We start from the raw sequence: 16,832 nt of genomic DNA on the forward strand, positions 1-16,832 counted from the left end.
GGAGAAAAGAAGGGGAAAATACTGCAGGCAGGATATACTGAAGGTCTCTCTACCTCCAGGGAGAAAAGAAGGGGCAAATACTGCAGGCAGGATATACTGAAGGTCTCTCTACCTCCAGGGAGAAAAGAAGGGGAAAATACTGCAGGCAGGATATACTGAAGGTCTCTCTACCTCCAGGGAGAAAAGAAGGGGCAAATACTGCAGGCAGGATATACTGAAGGTCTCTCTACCTCCAGGGAGAAAAGAAGGGGCAAATACTGCAGGCAGGATATACTGAAGGTCTCTCTACCTCCAGGGAGAAAAGAAGGGGCAAATACTGCAGGCAGGATATACTGAAGGTCTCTCTACCTCCAGGGAGAAAAGAAGGGGAAAATACTGCAGGCAGGATATACTGAAGGTCTCTCTACCTCCAGGGAGAAAAGAAGGGGCAAATACTGCAGGCAGGATATACTGAAGGTCTCTCTACCTCCAGGGAGAAAAGAAGGGGAAAATACTGCAGGCAGGATATACTGAAGGTCTCTCTACCTCCAGGGAGAAAAGAAGGGGAAAATACTGCAGGCAGGATATACTGAAGGTCTCTCTACCTCCAGGGAGAAAAGAAGGGGAAAATACTGCAGGCAGGATATACTGAAGGTCTCTCTACCTCCAGGGAGAAAAGAAGGGGAAAATACCAAGTCAGATTTCTGGATTTGTTATCATCCAGTCAACCAGTCAGTACTGTGGCATAAGTCTCTTTTTAAGTGAAAAACACAAGACAGTCACTTTCCAACTATGGGTTGTTATTGGAGCTCAGTCAGTGTTTAGGTGGGTGTAGGGAAAGGGAGGGGGGGGGGCCGGAAAAAGTATGTTTGAGTTCCAAAATGTTGAGAAGGTTTAGATAAAATGGGAGCCAATTAAATCAGGATTGCTTCCGGAACGGAGTCAAATAACATGTCAGCAGCACGGGTACACTGTAATGAGGTGTGTGTGTGTGTGTGTGTGTGTGTGTGTGTGTGTGTGTGTGTGTGTGTGTGTGTGTGTGTGTGTGTGTGTGTGTGTGTGTGCGTGTCTAATGAGTGCTAAAGCATACCAACACGAACACGTAAAGACTGTGACAAACACCCAGGCACCCACACACCAGCAAGGCCCTGTGGACGGTATGCATCGATTCTGTCGTTGTAATCTATTTCTAAGCCAGCCATGGAACCGAGGGCACACACAGACTCATGCTTTAGTGCACCTCTCCACCCTACAAAGGCAGTGAACTGAGGGCACACACAGCCCAATGCTTTAGTGCACCTCTCCACCCTACAAAGGCAGTGAACCGAGGGCACACACAGCCCCATGCTTTAGGGCAACTCTCCACCCTACAAAGGCAGTGAACCGAGGGCACACACAGCCCCATGCTTTAGGGCAACTCTCCACCCTACAAAGGCAGTGAACCGAGGGCACACACAGCCCCATGCCTTAGGGCACCTCTCCACCCTACAAAGGCAGTGAACCGAGGGCACACACAGCCCCATGCTTTAGGGCACCTCTCCACACTACAGAGGCGGTGAACTGAGGGCACAAACAGCCCCATGCTTTAGTGCACCTCTCCACCCTACAAAGGCAGTGAACTGAGGGCACACACAGCCCCATGCTTTAGGGCACCTCGCCACCCTACAAAGGCAGTGAACCGAGGGCACACACAGCCCCATGCTTTAGGGCACCTCTCCACACTACAGAGGCAGTGAACCGAGGGCACACACAGCCCCATGCTTTAGGGCACCTCTCCACACTACAGAGGCGGTGAACTGAGGGCACACACAGCCCCATGCTTTAGGGCACCTCTCCACACTACAGAGGCAGTGAACCGAGGGCACACACAGCCCCATGCTTTAGGGCACCTCTCCACACTACAGAGGCGGTGAACTGAGGGCACACACAGCCCCATGCTTTAGGGCACCTCTCCACACTACAGAGCTCTCTTCTCTACTATTTTACGGGGGTTCCTCTAGGTCTGACTGAGGTTGTTGTTTTTCACAGTACATATTAAATATTCAAAATGTACCAAAATCGCTTCCAGACAGTTTAGAACTGATGCCAAGCCAACCGGAAATACCAGAGCCCAAAGAAAGAGAGGAATGGGGCAGACAGAGAGAGGGAGGGAGGAGTGTAGAGGGAGGGGTTTGGAAGAGGGAAAGGGGGAGAAACAGAAAGCTACGGTAGATTGAGAAGAAGAGCCCAAGAACACAAGGAGAGGGAGAAAGAGAGAAAGAGAGAGGTTGCAGGGTGAGGGAGAAAGAAGGAAAGGACAACTAGGGGTGAAGCGAAGGAAAGGAGGAAAGGAAAGGAGGAGGAATGGGGAAGGAAACAGGGTGGAAACAGGGTGGAAAGGGGCTGGGAAGGAAAGGGGATGGAACAGGGATGGAACGGGATAGAAAGAAAAAAATATGACAGACAGACAGACAGACAGACAGACAGACAGACAGACAGACAGACAGACAGACAGACAGTGAGGCTCTGAAATGGATGATAACCAACGAGAGGAGAGAAGAGAACACTAGCGCTACTGATTTATCACAGATTGCTGCCAGCCCGCCACTGAACTGTAATATTCAAGTAAACAGAGAAACTCACAGAGTGCACCAAGATAAAGCCAAATGGAGCCAAATCACCTCAGCCTTTGTAGAGACAGAGTGAGTGTTTCAATTTGATGAAGAAGATCTACTGTATTGTGTAGAAATCTGTGAATTCTAACAGCCAGTGAGCTAACGAGTGTTTGACGGGTTAACTCAAGAGGGGGCAAAGCATAGCCCGCTGGGCACTTCAATCCGGCCCACAAGGCATTAAAAAATGTTTAGTTACAGTCTTGTCCCATCGCTGCAACTCTCATTCGGACTCAGAAGAGGCAAAGGTCGAGAGCCGTGCATCCTCCGAAACACCCGAAACACCATACACCTGGCGACCGTGTCAGCATGCATGCGCCCAGCCCGGCACAGGAGTCACTAGAACGCGATGGGACAAGGATATCTCGGCCTGTCAAACCCGGACGACGCTGGGCCAATTGCGCACCGCCTCATGGGTCTCACAGTCTCAGCCAGCTGTGACACAGCCTGGGATCGAACCCCTGCGATGCAGTGCCTTAGACCATTCCAGATACAGCAGGGGTTCAAACTTTAGAACCCAGTTCCTACATTTGAATATAACAATTGATTTTATCAAATAAAACTAGGCTACATTTTATCTCTGGGTTCCTCAGGATGACAAATCAGAGGTAGATTACTGAATGTAAGTACATTATTTACCTTCAGAGATGAATGTTTCAAACCAAGTGCTGTGATAAAAGTTGTGTTGTTGTGTACTCCCTTCAAACAATAGCATTGTCTTTTTTCACTGTAATAGCTACTGTAAATTGGACAGTGCAGTTAGATTAACAAGAATTTAAGCTTTCTGCACATAGACATGTCTATGTCCTGGATATTACTTACAACGTCATTCTAGTCACATTAGCGCACGTTAGCAACAACCACCCCGGTATAGGGACACCGATCCCTTAGAGGTTAAAGAAGCTTAGGTTGTTCCTTCTACACAGAATCCACCAGAGGTGACAATGAAAACAACATCAAAACAAAACCTGAAACAAGGCTGTAGTACATTAGGAGTGGGACTGCAGGCCTGCAGCCTGCATGATTGGACTGAAAAAGAAGTACATATCCCTGCAAGGTGAAGATATATCTGCACTGTACCCATTAACTGTTACGTTTTGCAACCCACTCAGCATTCTCTCATTGATCACTATGGCCTTTCGGAGCATATTGTTCTCTAGTGAAGTTAAACACTAGACAACAGTTTCTTCTAAACAAGCTCCCCACTATACTCTTCCCTCTCCCCACTATACTCTTCCCCCTCTCCACTGTACTCTTCCCTCTCTCCACTGTACTCTTCCCTCTCTCCACTGTACTCTTCCCTCTCTCCACTGTACTCTTCCCTCTCTCCACTGTACTCTTCCCTCTCCCGACTATACTCTTCCCTCTCTCCACTGTACTCCTCCCTCTCTCCACTGTACTCTTCCCTCTCTCCACTATACTCCTCCCTCTCTCCACTGTACTCCTCCCTCTCTCCACTGTACTCTTCCCTCTCTCCACTATACTCTTCCCTCTCTCCACTGTATTCTTCCCTCTCTCCACTGTACTCTTCCCTCTCTCCACTATACTCTTCCCTCTCTCTACTGTACTCCTCCCTCCCTCCACAAAAAACTTTGGGCCCAATCACAAAACAATAACCATTGCTGGTATTGTTCCTCAACCTCAGAGCAGAGCATGGCCGACTGGCCGTGGTGGAATGTGGCAGAAAGTTCCCAGAAGGCTTTGTGTTGCGGGTCAGTGGCATGGCAGGCCAGTCCTCCAGAGCTGTGTTTAGTACACAGAAACACACCAGGCCGCTCCCAAGCAAAGCCGTCTCTGCTCGGCTGACTTCACACTGACAACAAACAGCACACAAACAGCAGCGTGGCTAGAGAAGAGCTGGTTGGGCTGTTAGTGGGAGTGGGACACACTAGTTAGTCAGTGGAGTGTTTGTGGCAGTGAGTCGTTACTGTAGTGAGGTGCTTTTGTTTTGTTCCTATGGCAGAGATCTCTGCTCTGCTGTTCTGTTTCAGGCTGGGGATATAGGGCTGTGAACAACAAGGCCTCTCCAGGACAACAGAGGAGATGCTCTGCTGTTCTGTTTCAGGCTGGGGATATAGGGCTGTGAACAACTAGGCCTCTCCAGGACAACAGAGGAGATGCTCTGCTGTTCTGTTTCAGGCTGGGGATATAGGGCTGTGAACAACAAGGCCTCTCCAGGACAACAGAGGAGATGCTCTGCTGTTCTGTTTCAGGCTGGGGATATAGGGCTGTGAACAACTAGGCCTCTCCAGGACAACAGAGGAGATGCTCTGCTGTTCTGTTTCAGGCTGGGGATATAGGGCTGTGAACAACAAGGCCTCTCCAGGACAACAGAGGAGATGCTCTGCTGTTCTGTTTCAGGCTGGGGATATAGGGCTGTGAACAACAAGGCCTCTCCAGGACAACAGAGGAGATGCTCTGCTGTTCTGTTTCAGGCTGGGGATATAGGGCTGTGAACAACAAGGCCTCTCCAGGACAACAGAGAAGAAGACAACAAAGGGGACTGTAGACTCTCCAGGGATTACCCATAACCATTCTAGGTGTATTCAGCATAGAGCGCATTCGGAAAGTATGACTTCTTCCACATGTTGTTATGTTACAGCCTTATTCTAAAATTGATTAAATGTGTTTTTCCCCTCATCAGTCTACACACAATACCACATAACGACATTGCAAAAACAGGTTTTTAGAAATATTTGCAAATTGATCAGGCTGAACAGGCCGTCATTGAAAATAAGAATTTGTTCTTAACTGACTTGCCTAGTTAAATAAAATAAAAATGTTTTAGCACTTTTGGAAGTGATTACAGCCTTGAGTCTTCTTGGGTATGACGCTACAAACCTGGCACACCTGTATTTGGGGAGTTTCTCCCATTCTTCTCTGCAGATCCTCTCAAGCTCTGTCAGGTTGGATGGGGGGAGTCACTGCAGAGGTATTTTCAGGTCTCTCCAGATATGTTCAGATATGTTCAGGTTCAAGTCTGGGCTCTGGCTGGGCCACTCAATGACATTCAGAGATATGTCCCGAAGCAACTCCTGCGCTGTCTTGGCTGTGTGCTTAGAGTCATTGTCCTATTGGAAGGTGATCCATAGCCACCACCATGCTTCACCGTAGGGATGGTGCTAGGTTTCCTCCAGACGTGACGCTTGGCTTTCAGGCCAAATAGTTCAATCTTGGTTTCACCAGACCAGATAATCTGCTTTTTTATGATCTCAGAGTCTTTAGCTGACTTTTGGCATCTCCAAGCGGGCTTTCATGCGCTTTTTACTGAGAAGTGGCTTCCGTCTGGTCACTCTACCGTAAAGGCCTGATTGGTGGAGTGCTGCCTTCTCCCCCGATTGCTCAGTTTGGCTGGGCAGCCAGCTCTAGGAAGAGTCTTTTGTGGTTCCAAACTTCTTCCATTTAAGAATGATGCCTCTGTGTTCTTGGGGACCTTCAATGCTGCAGAAATGTTTTGGTACCCTACCCCAGATCTGTGCCTCGACACAATCCTTCGACCGAATGGCTTGGTTTCTGCTCTGGAGGCGAAAGGAACGCACACCTGTTTAGGCGAGGTGCTGGCTAGCAGAGAAGAACACCTGTTTAGGCGAGGTGCTGGCTAGCGGAGAAGAACACCTGTTTAGGTGAGGTGCTGGCTAGCGGAGAAGAACACCTGTTTAGGCGAGGTGCTGGCTAGCGGAGAAGAACACCTGTTTAGGCGAGGTGCTGGCTAGCGGAGAAGAACACCTGTTTAGGCGAGGTGCTGGCTAGCGGAGAAGAACACCTGTTTAGTTGAGGTGCTGGCTAGCGGAGAAGAACACCTGTTTAGGCGAGGTGCTGGCTAGCAGAGAAGAACACCTGTTTAGGCGAGGTGCTGGCTAGCGGAGAAGAACACCTGTTTAGGCGAGGTGCTGGCTAGCGGAGAAGAACACCTGTTTAGGCGAGGTGCTGGCTAGCGGAGAAGAACACCTGTTTAGGCGAGGTGCTGGCTAGCGGAGAAGAACACCTGTTTAGGTGAGGTGCTGGCTAGCGGAGAAGAACACCTGTTTAGGTGAGGTGCTGGCTAGCGGAGAAGAACACCTGTTTAGGTGAGGTGCTGGCTAGCGGAGAAGAACACCTGTTTAGGTGAGGTGCTGGCTAGCGGAGAAGAACACCTGTTTAGGTGAGGTGCTGGCTAGCGGAGAAGAACACCTGTTTAGGTGAGGTGCTGGCTAGCGGAGAAGAACACCTGTTTAGGTGAGGTGCTGGCTAGCGGAGAAGAACACCTGTTTAGGTGAGGTGCTGGCTAGCGGAGAAGAACACCTGTTTAGGCGAGGTGCTGGCTAGCGGAGAAGAACACCTGTTTAGGCGAGGTGCTGGCTAGCGGAGAAGAACACCTGTTTAGTTGAGGTGCTGTCTAGCGGAGAAGAACACCTGTTTAGGCGAGGTGCTGGCTAGCGGAGAAGAACACCTGTTTAGGCGAGGTGCTGGCTAGCGGAGAAGAACACCTGTTTAGGCGAGGTGCTGGCTAGCGGAGAAGAACACCTGTTTAGGCGAGGTGCTGGCTAGCGGAGAAGAACACCTGTTTAGGTGAGGTGCTGGCTAGCGGAGAAGAACACCTGTTTAGGTGAGGTGCTGGCTAGCGGAGAAGAACACCTGTTTAGGTGAGGTGCTGGCTAGCGGAGAAGAACACCTGTTTAGGTGAGGTGCTGGCTAGCGGAGAAGAACACCTGTTTAGGCGAGGTGCTGGCTAGCGGAGAAGAACACCTGTTTAGGCGAGGTGCTGGCTAGCGGAGAAGAACACCTGTTTAGGCGAGGTGCTGGCTAGCGGAGAAGAACACCTGTTTAGGCGAGGTGCTGGCTAGCGGAGAAGAACACCTGTTTAGGTGAGGTGCTGGCTAGCGGAGAAGAACACCTGTTTAGGTGAGGTGCTGGCTAGCGGAGAAGAACACCTGTTTAGGTGAGGTGCTGGCTAGCGGAGAAGAACACCTGTTTAGGTGAGGTGCTGGCTAGCGGAGAAGAACACCTGTTTAGGCGAGGTGCTGGCTAGCAGAGAAGAACACCTGTTTAGGCGAGGTGCTGGCTAGCGGAGAAGAACACCTGTTTAGGCGAGGTGCTGGCTAGCAGAGAAGAACACCTGTTTAGGCGAGGTGCTGGCTAGCGGAGAAGAACACCTGTTTAGGCGAGGTGCTGGCTAGCGGAGAAGAACACCTGTTTAGGTGAGGTGCTGGCTAGCGGAGAAGAACACCTGTTTAGGTGAGGTGCTGGCTAGCGGAGAAGAACACCTGTTTAGGTGAGGTGCTGGCTAGCGGAGAAGAACACCTGTTTAGGTGAGGTGCTGGCTAGCGGAGAAGAACACCTGTTTAGGTGAGGTGCTGGCTAGCGGAGAAGAACACCTGTTTAGGTGAGGTGCTGGCTAGCGGAGAAGAACACCTGTTTAGGTGAGGTGCTGGCTAGCGGAGAAGAACACCTGTTTAGGTGAGGTGCTGGCTAGCGGAGAAGAACACCTGTTTAGGCGAGGTGCTGGCTAGCGGAGAAGAACACCTGTTTAGGCGAGGTGCTGGCTAGCGGAGAAGAACACCTGTTTAGTTGAGGTGCTGTCTAGCGGAGAAGAACACCTGTTTAGGCGAGGTGCTGGCTAGCGGAGAAGAACACCTGTTTAGGTGAGGTGCTGGCTAGCGGAGAAGAACACCTGTTTAGGTGAGGTGCTGGCTAGCGGAGAAGAACACCTGTTTAGGTGAGGTGCTGGCTAGCGGAGAAGAACACCTGTTTAGGTGAGGTGCTGGCTAGCGGAGAAGAACACCTGTTTAGGTGAGGTGCTGGCTAGCGGAGAAGAACACCTGTTTAGGTGAGGTGCTGGCTAGCGGAGAAGAACACCTGTTTAGGTGAGGTGCTGGCTAGCGGAGAAGAACACTTGAAAAAGAAAAGGAGAGCAGCACAATGTCCAATGTTTCAACAGACAAGCTGTCTTCATCAGGGTAGAATGACAAACACTGCAGGTCACTAGTTTATAAAGTGTCAAAGGACACAGGTGGGTTTTGCTCTGACATACACTGTCAACTGTGGAACCTAGACAGGTGTGTGCCTTTAAAAATCATGTCCAATCAATTAAATTTACCACAGGTGGACTCCAATCATGTTGTAGAAACATCTCAAGGATGATCAATGGAAACAGGACGCACCGGAGCTGAATTTTAAGTCTCATAGCAAAGGGTCTGAATATGCATGTAAATAAGCTATTTATGTTTTTTATAAATGTATATTTTTTAAAAATGTTTTTAATGTTTTCGCTTTGAGTGTAGATTGATGACGATTTTGTTTTATACTTTAGAATAAGGCTATAACGTAACAAAATGTGGAAAATGTCAAGGGGTCTGAATACTTTCCGAATGCTCTGTAGATTAAGCCAGTGTTTTTTTTTTTTTTTTACCTTTATTTTACTAGGCAAGTCAGTTAAGAACAAATTCTTATTTTCAATGACGGCCTAGGAACAGTGGGTTAACTGCCTGTTCAGGGGCAGAATGACAGATTTGTACCTTGTCAGCTCGGGGATTTGAACTTGCAACCTTTCGGTTACTAGTCCAACACTCTAACCACTAGGCTACGCTGCCGCCCCGTGTGTGTGTGTGTATATGTATGTTTGTATTGCGTGCATGAGTGTGCATACACATGTGTGTATGTTTGTGTGTGTTGCCCACATCTGGTACACAGCTGTGGGTGGAGAGACTAGCCCCAGTCCTAGACAACCTCTCCGTGGGCACCACTGCAGTAACAGGCCATGCTGCGTCTTTACAAGGTAGTGTGTCTCCTCTCCTCAGCAGTCTCCTACCTCCACTGTGGAGAACTAGCCAGCTAGCCTGGGGCCCACCCAGACAGGTCACAGAACAACTCTTCTCACAGGGAATATTATACCGAGTCCAGAGAGGCCTATTAAAAAGGCACTGGGCCTCATCCACATACTGACTCACAACGTTGCTCTACAGTCACAACACATCTAGGACTGGAGAGGAGGAGAGGAAACGGCAGCCATGAAGCTATTAAACTAATGTGCATCATAAAACCCAGACATAAACAATTGACTAATACATTTAATAACATACGGGGGAAAAAATGTTGGATCCCTTATCCACTTTGGACCATGGACTGAAATGACCCCAGCTGGGCTTGGTTGGGGTTGGACCGTGGACTGAAATGACCCCAGCTGGGCTTGGTTGGGATTGGACCGTGGACTGAAATGACCCCAGCTGGGCTTGGTTGGGATTGGACCGTGGACTGAAATGAACCCAGCTGGGCTTGGTTGGGGTTGGACTGTGGACTGAAATGAACCCAGCTGGGCTTGGTTGGGATTGGACCGTGGACTGAAATGACCCCAGCTGGGCTTGGTTGGGGTTGGACCGTGGACTGAAATGAACCCAGCTGGGCTTGGTTGGAGTTGGACCGTGGACTGAAATGACCCCAGCTGGGCTTGGTTGGGATTGGACCGTGGACTGAAATGAACCCAGCTGGGCTTGGTTGGGGTTGGACTGTGGACTGAAATGAACCCAGCTGGGCTTGGTTGGGATTGCTGAGGGTTTTTTGCGTGTCTAGAGTTATCAGAGGTATCTGCTGAGGAGACAGGAGAGAGAGGAGCAGGAGCAGATGTAGGCTACATGTCAGGATGCTGGCGTGGCGTGGCGTGGCATGGCATGGCGTGGCGTGGCGTTTGTTATTGCTCAGGTTTGACATGGATCCAGGTACAGTAAATTCAGGATGACTTGGGTTAAGCTCTGAAAGAAGCTCAGGGAGAGCAAAAAGGCCTGTTTTAGAGAAATGGGCAGCTGATGCCAAGAGCTGTCAATCATGGGAGGAGGAATCCGGTTTCTAAAAGTCCTACAAACTGGCCGCCTCAAACAAGTTAATCAACCTGCTGTATTTTGCCTAGGTTGAGAATTAAATCCTACAGTGCCTTGCGAAAGTATTCGGCCCCCTTGAACTTTGCGACCTTTTGCCACATTTCAGGCTTCAAACATAAAGATATAAAACTGTATTTTTTTGTGAAGAATCAACAACAAATGGGACACAATCATGAAGTGGAACGACATTTATTGGATATTTAAAACTTTTTTAACAAATCAAAAACTGAAAAATTGGGCGTGCAAAATTATTCAGCCCCTTTACTTTCAGTGCAGCAAACTCTCTCCAGAAGTTCATTGAGGATCTCTGAATGATCCAATGTTGACCTAAATGACTAATGATGATAAATACAATCCACCTGTGTGTAATCAAGTCTCCGTATAAATGCACCTGCACTGTGATAGTCTCAGAGGTCCGTTAAAAGCGCAGAGAGCATCATGAAGAACAAGGAACACACCAGGCAGGTCCGAGATACTGTTGTGAAGAAGTTTAAAGCCGGATTTGGATACAAAAAGATTTCCCAAGCTTTAAAAATCCCAAGGAGCACTGTGCAAGCGCTAACATTGAAATGGAAGGAGTATCAGACCACTGCAAATCTACCAAGACCTGGCCGTCCCTCTAAACTTTCAGCTCATACAAGGAGAAGACTGATCAGAGATGCAGCCAAGAGGCCCATGATCACTCTGGATGAACTGCAGAGATCTACAGCTGAGGTGGGAGACTCTGTCCATAGGACAACAATCAGTCGTATATTGCACAAATCTGGCCTTTATGGAAGAGTGGCAAGAAGAAAGCCATTTCTTAAAGATATCCATAAAAAGTGTTGTTTAAAGTTTGCCACAAGCCACCTGGGAGACACACCAAACATGTGGAAGAAGGTGCTCTGGTCAGATGAAACCAAAATTGAACTTTTTGGCAACAATGCAAAACGTTATGTTTGGCGTAAAAGCAACACAGCTGAACACACCATCCCCACTGTCAAACATGGTGGTGGCAGCATCATGGTTTGGGCCTGCTTTTCTTCAGCAGGGACAGGGAAGATGGTTAAAATTGATGGGAAGATGGATGGAGCCAAATACAGGACCATTCTGGAAGAAAACCTGATGGAGTCTGCAAAAGACCTGAGACTGGGACGGAGATTTGTCTTCCAACAAGACAATGATCCAAAACATAAAGCAAAATCTACAATGGAATGGTTCAAAAATAAACATATCCAGGTGTTAGAATGGCCAAGTCAAAGTCCAGACCTGAATCCAATCGAGAATCTGTGGAAAGAACTGAAAACTGCTGTTCACAAATGCTCTCCATCCAACCTCACTGAGCTCGAGCTGTTTTGCAAGGATTTGAGTCTCTCGATGTGCAAAACTGATAGAGACATACCCCAAGCGACTTACAGCTGTAATCGCAGCAAAAGGTGGCGCTACAAAGTATTAACTTAAGGGGGCTGAATAATTTTGCACGCCCAATTTTTCAGTTTTTGATTTGTTAAAAAAGTTTGAAATATCCAATAAATGTCGTTCCACTTCATGATTGTGTCCCACTTGTTGTTGATTCTTCACAAAAAAATACAGTTTTCTATCTTTATGTTTGAAGCCTGAAATGTGGCAAAAGGTCGCAAAGTTCAAGGGGGCCGAATACTTTCGCAAGGCACTGTATGCATTCACACATGAGCCCATTGTCTGGGTGGACCCTCCTCAGCCTTATCCAGGGCCAAAATAGACCTAAGTATCTTGTTTGTTCCTGTGAACCGCAATGCTTTATCCCTTCTCCCCATCTTGGTGCTCCTTGCAGGATATCCTGTCTACATGAGCCACTGACTGGGAGCTTCCTGTCTGTCTGGGGCACTGGTAAATCACCATCTGTGTGTGTGTGTGTGTGTGTGTGTGTGTGTGTGTGTGTGTGTGTGTGTGTGTGTGTGTGTGTGTGTGTGTGTGTGTGTGTGTGTGTGTGTGTGTGTCAGAGCATACTCCCCGACAGCCTCCTGACCTCCTCACATTCCTGAGCTATGGAAGAGGAGAATTTCAACATGTCATTCTCTGCCAAGGAAAGTTGGACGTAAAAAATGTTGGGAAACTTTAAAAATAGAAAAACACCCACACACTCAGCCCCTACTCAACCCTAGCGCCCGACCGACCCCCCTGCTCCATGAGCTACTTGGCTCCAAGAGGATGGAGGATAGAGGGTCATACTGTAAGGGTCACAGTAGCCTCCAGGGGACATTTTTCTATACAGTTACAGTACACTTCCTAAACAGCACAAGTACTGGAATGACTTATTTCTCTCTGTGACTTTCAACTAATTAAATATTGTGCATATGTCCATATTGTGTCCCTACGGTACTTGGGACAGCTGTGGTACAAGCCCATGTTCCCTACTCTAGGCTTGACAACAGTCTTTCATCCACACGGCTAAGGTGTCTGCCCTGCACACTGGATATTTCTTAATTAACTTTTAGTTGTTTATGAAACAGACTCTGCATTGAATGTCTAATTACCATGAGTCTGGAAAGCCGTTTCAGAGTGCTTATAAATCTGGAGACGAGAGTAGAGCAGCTGCTTGTGTCCCTGTGAAGTGTACCTCCATTACAGCCTTTGTTGAACTGAGAAATGACCGTTCTGTTGCTTCTCCTTCACTTGAACGGATGACCCGACTGTACAAGCTGTTGATGTCTGTTTTAGAAGACAAAGGGATGGAGAGCTGGCCTGCTGCTTAGTGAGACTGGAACATATAAGGAACATATAAATCAGTAAGGGACGCACACAAAAACGCACCCACGCACACACACCTCAATAAGCACTCATTTCCTGTTTGAGTAATGGAAACAGAGCACTCGGCCACTTCGTTTTTTAACTATCTTATCCACACTGTGACTCAAAGGGGCTTTTCCGAAGAAACCAACTCCAGGGCCCAGGGAGGGAGGGCCCACAGTCCCAGTGTCACTCTCCGTCTCCGCAAGAAAAGCCATTCTTTATTTTTCTCCCAAAAACTCCAGAGAACAACATGTGGCCAGAACACGGCTTGCTGGGGCAGATTAGCCTTTCATTAGGACTTTGTGTCACAAGGGCCCTTGAATCTCAGCCAATTGAGGGACACAAACAAAAAGCTCCAAATTGTCTTCCCTACCCCCCTTAGGAGACAGGACTGCTCGCTACGTGATAGAGCTACATGACAAGCGATAACAAAGACTCAGTATTGTGAGTGGGCATCAGCTGAAAGACGAGAGAGGAGAGGGAGAGTGCTGGCAGGGATGTGGGACAGGAACGGAGCAGGGTTGATTGCAGAAAACTAAGAAGTCACTAAATAAATGTTGTCTTAACAGCTCCAACAAGGGATTGGGGGATTCCCAAGTATCAATATCTACAAATTATACACTACCGTTCAAAGGTTTGGGGTCACTTAGAAATGTCCTTGTTTTTGAAAGAAAAGCACATTTTTTGTCCATTAAAATAACATCAAATTGATCAGACATAGAGTGTAGACATTGTTAATGTTGTAAATGACTATTGTAGCTGGAAACGGCAGATTTTCTTATGGAATATCTACATAGGCGTACAGAGGCCCATTATCAGCAACCATCACTCCTGTGTTCCAATAGCACATTGTGTTAGCTAATCTAAGTTTATCATTTTAAATGCTAATTGATCATTAGAAGACCTTTTTGCAATTATGTTAGCACAGCTGAAAACTGTCGTTCTGATTAAAGAAGCAATAAAACTGGCATTCTTTAGACTAGTTGAGTATCTGGAGCATCAGCATTTGTGGGTTCGATCACAGGCTCAAAATGGCCAGAAACAAAGACCTTTCTTCTGAAACTCGTCAGTCTATTCTTGTTCTGAGAAATTAAGGCTATTCCATGCGAGAAATTGCCAAGAAACGGAAGATTTCATACAACGCTATGTACTACTCCCTTCACAGAACAGCGCAAACTGTCTCTAACCAGAATAGAAAGAGGATTGGGAGGCCTCGGTGCACAACTGAGCAAGAGGACAAGTACATTAGAGTGTCTAGTTTGAGAAACAGACGCCTCACAAGTCCTCAACTGGCAGCCTCATTAAATAGTACCCGTCTCAATAGTACCCGTCTTCATTAAATAGTACCAGTCTCAACGTCAACAGTGAAGAGGCGACTCTGGGATGCTGGCCTTCTTTGCTAAAATGTTTTAAAAAACTGTTTTTGCTTTGTCATTATGGTGTATTGTGTGTAGATTGATGAGGGGAAAAAAATATTTAATAGATTTTATAATAAGGCTGTAATGTAGCAAAATGTGGAAAAAGTGAAGGTGTCTGAATAATTTCACAATGCACTGTATGCCAAACTTGCCAAACGCTATCATAAAAGTCGTAAACTTTGTGTTTATCCTTGATGATTCTTAATCAAGTGCACCTTGTTTTAAATGATCAAATAAACAAAACTAAAAAGCAGTACAAATCGTATCGGCACCTAAGTATCTTGCTAATATCGTATTGTGAGATCCATGGCCATTCCCAGCCCTACTCCAAAGCACACTTCTCAGGGTGTTGACTGCATCATCATGATCTGTCAGATTGAGACTCTAACCCTCTCACAGCAGTGGAAGTCAGTCAGCGCCTGGGATCTGATTCTGATCTACTCTCCCTCTTTCTGCTCTGGGAGACAGCAGTGGGTTAGCCTACACTACACAGGGAGGGAGGCGCAGAGCCAGGAAAAGCACAAAAGGGGGAGGCTGGCCTCAAACTGAACAGCACAGCAAAGTCCTTCTTTGTTTATTGGTAAATTCCAAAATAGAACAATGCCGAAAATTCCGGAGTGAGGCAGAAAGGAGGGGTGGGGGAGTGGGAGGGGTTCTGCGGTGCTACCATGTCACCCATTTGTGAGAAAAGCATATTTTGGGGGAACGGATAATTTCCCCTGTGTTTTTCAAGTCTCTCCAAATTTCTCAGTAGCCGGCCATTTCTTCTCTGTGTAGTTTAGACAAGTGTGCTAAGACAAGCTTGTGCCTTGCTATTCCATGTCCTTTCACAGACTAAACTAAAGAACAACTAAGGGTTCTCCTATGGGGACAACCTAATAACTTTTTTAGAACCCTTTTTTCTAAGAGTGTAGGCTTTTCAACTATGCATTAAGACTGACCCATTTGATGCCCTTAAGCTTCAAAGAGCCAATTATTCCGGGCTGAAGGTCAGATACAAAAATCAAGAGGAGCAGTGTGGTGTTGAGTGACAACAAACATGGTCATGAATTGGTAGTGTATGTGTGACCATTTTGTAAACCTAGTTTTTAGGCACAGAGTATCCTTCAAGTATCATAACATTCCCTGACCCTTACCGCAATCAGACCACTGTCTGCCACCTAATCAGGGACAAGGCCTACCACACTACACACACACACTTGCAAGTATGCAGACACACGCATAATTGCACACACACACACACACACACACACAATCCAAAACACACCCTTTTCGCCGCTGCACAACAATCCACTATTACACTGGAACAGTAACATAACCATCTTACTAACCAACATCACAAACATCCAGTCCACAAGATTACAAACAAGGACTTGGCTCAGAGCACTGCGGTTAGGTCTAGCTGTTGGAAAATTCTTGGATAGGAATATCATTTTCAAAAGATAAAAAAATATATATATATTGATACATAACTTATGCAGCAGTATAACTATTTGCAGATGACTGAACAAACATGATACATTGTCTGCTGTTCTTGAGTGATTACAGGACACGGTGAACACACACATAAACACTTTTTATAGCAGTGTAATAAATGGATATCATCACAAACAGATTTCAATTCCGACTGTTGCAAGTTAGCATGAAGAAGGTGTGGCCCATCTTCTCTAACCCTAATGTGATTAAAGAAGTCTTATCCAACCCCCCACCCCACACACACACACACACACACACACACACACACACACACACACACACACACGCACAGCTGGAGTTGTTTGCCTCGACAACACTTCCTCTGTCTGAACTCTGAACTGGACAGCAGTTCCCGAACAGTAGCCTGTTCACACAGACACACTTTCTACTTACATCAGCATGCAGACATAGTGTTTGAAGAACACACACGTACACACACTTGCTTACGTATCTACCCTCACAGAAGCTGAAGCCCGGGCAGAACACCCTTCTTATCTGATAAAACCAACAAGCAGAGCATAAAATACAAGATTAGCCACAACAGCTTCCATTTGATATCAACCGGGTGGTCCGGCCAGAAGTCGACTCCGTCCACCACTCCATGTTGCCCTTCAACATCTGTGGCTGGGCTGCACACATCAAGGTGACATTTCTACATCAAGCCCAGACACCCACAAGAAAGCATGGCTGAAACCTAAACATTACAG

The 16,832-nt window shown here is 47.2% G+C and overlaps 1 protein-coding gene across 16 annotated transcripts in view; it reads right to left on the bottom strand.

Moving 5' to 3' along the window:
- The window catches only part of LOC110507883 (unconventional myosin-XVIIIa), a 168,947-nt gene that overhangs the window by 147,888 nt on the left and 4,227 nt on the right, over positions 1 to 16,832 (bottom strand). The window lies entirely within an intron of this gene.

The sequence above is a fragment of the Oncorhynchus mykiss genome, chromosome 27 (assembly GCF_057628025.1).
Source record: "Oncorhynchus mykiss isolate SJ-2025 chromosome 27, ASM5762802v1, whole genome shotgun sequence".
Lineage (NCBI taxonomy): Eukaryota > Metazoa > Chordata > Actinopteri > Salmoniformes > Salmonidae > Oncorhynchus > Oncorhynchus mykiss.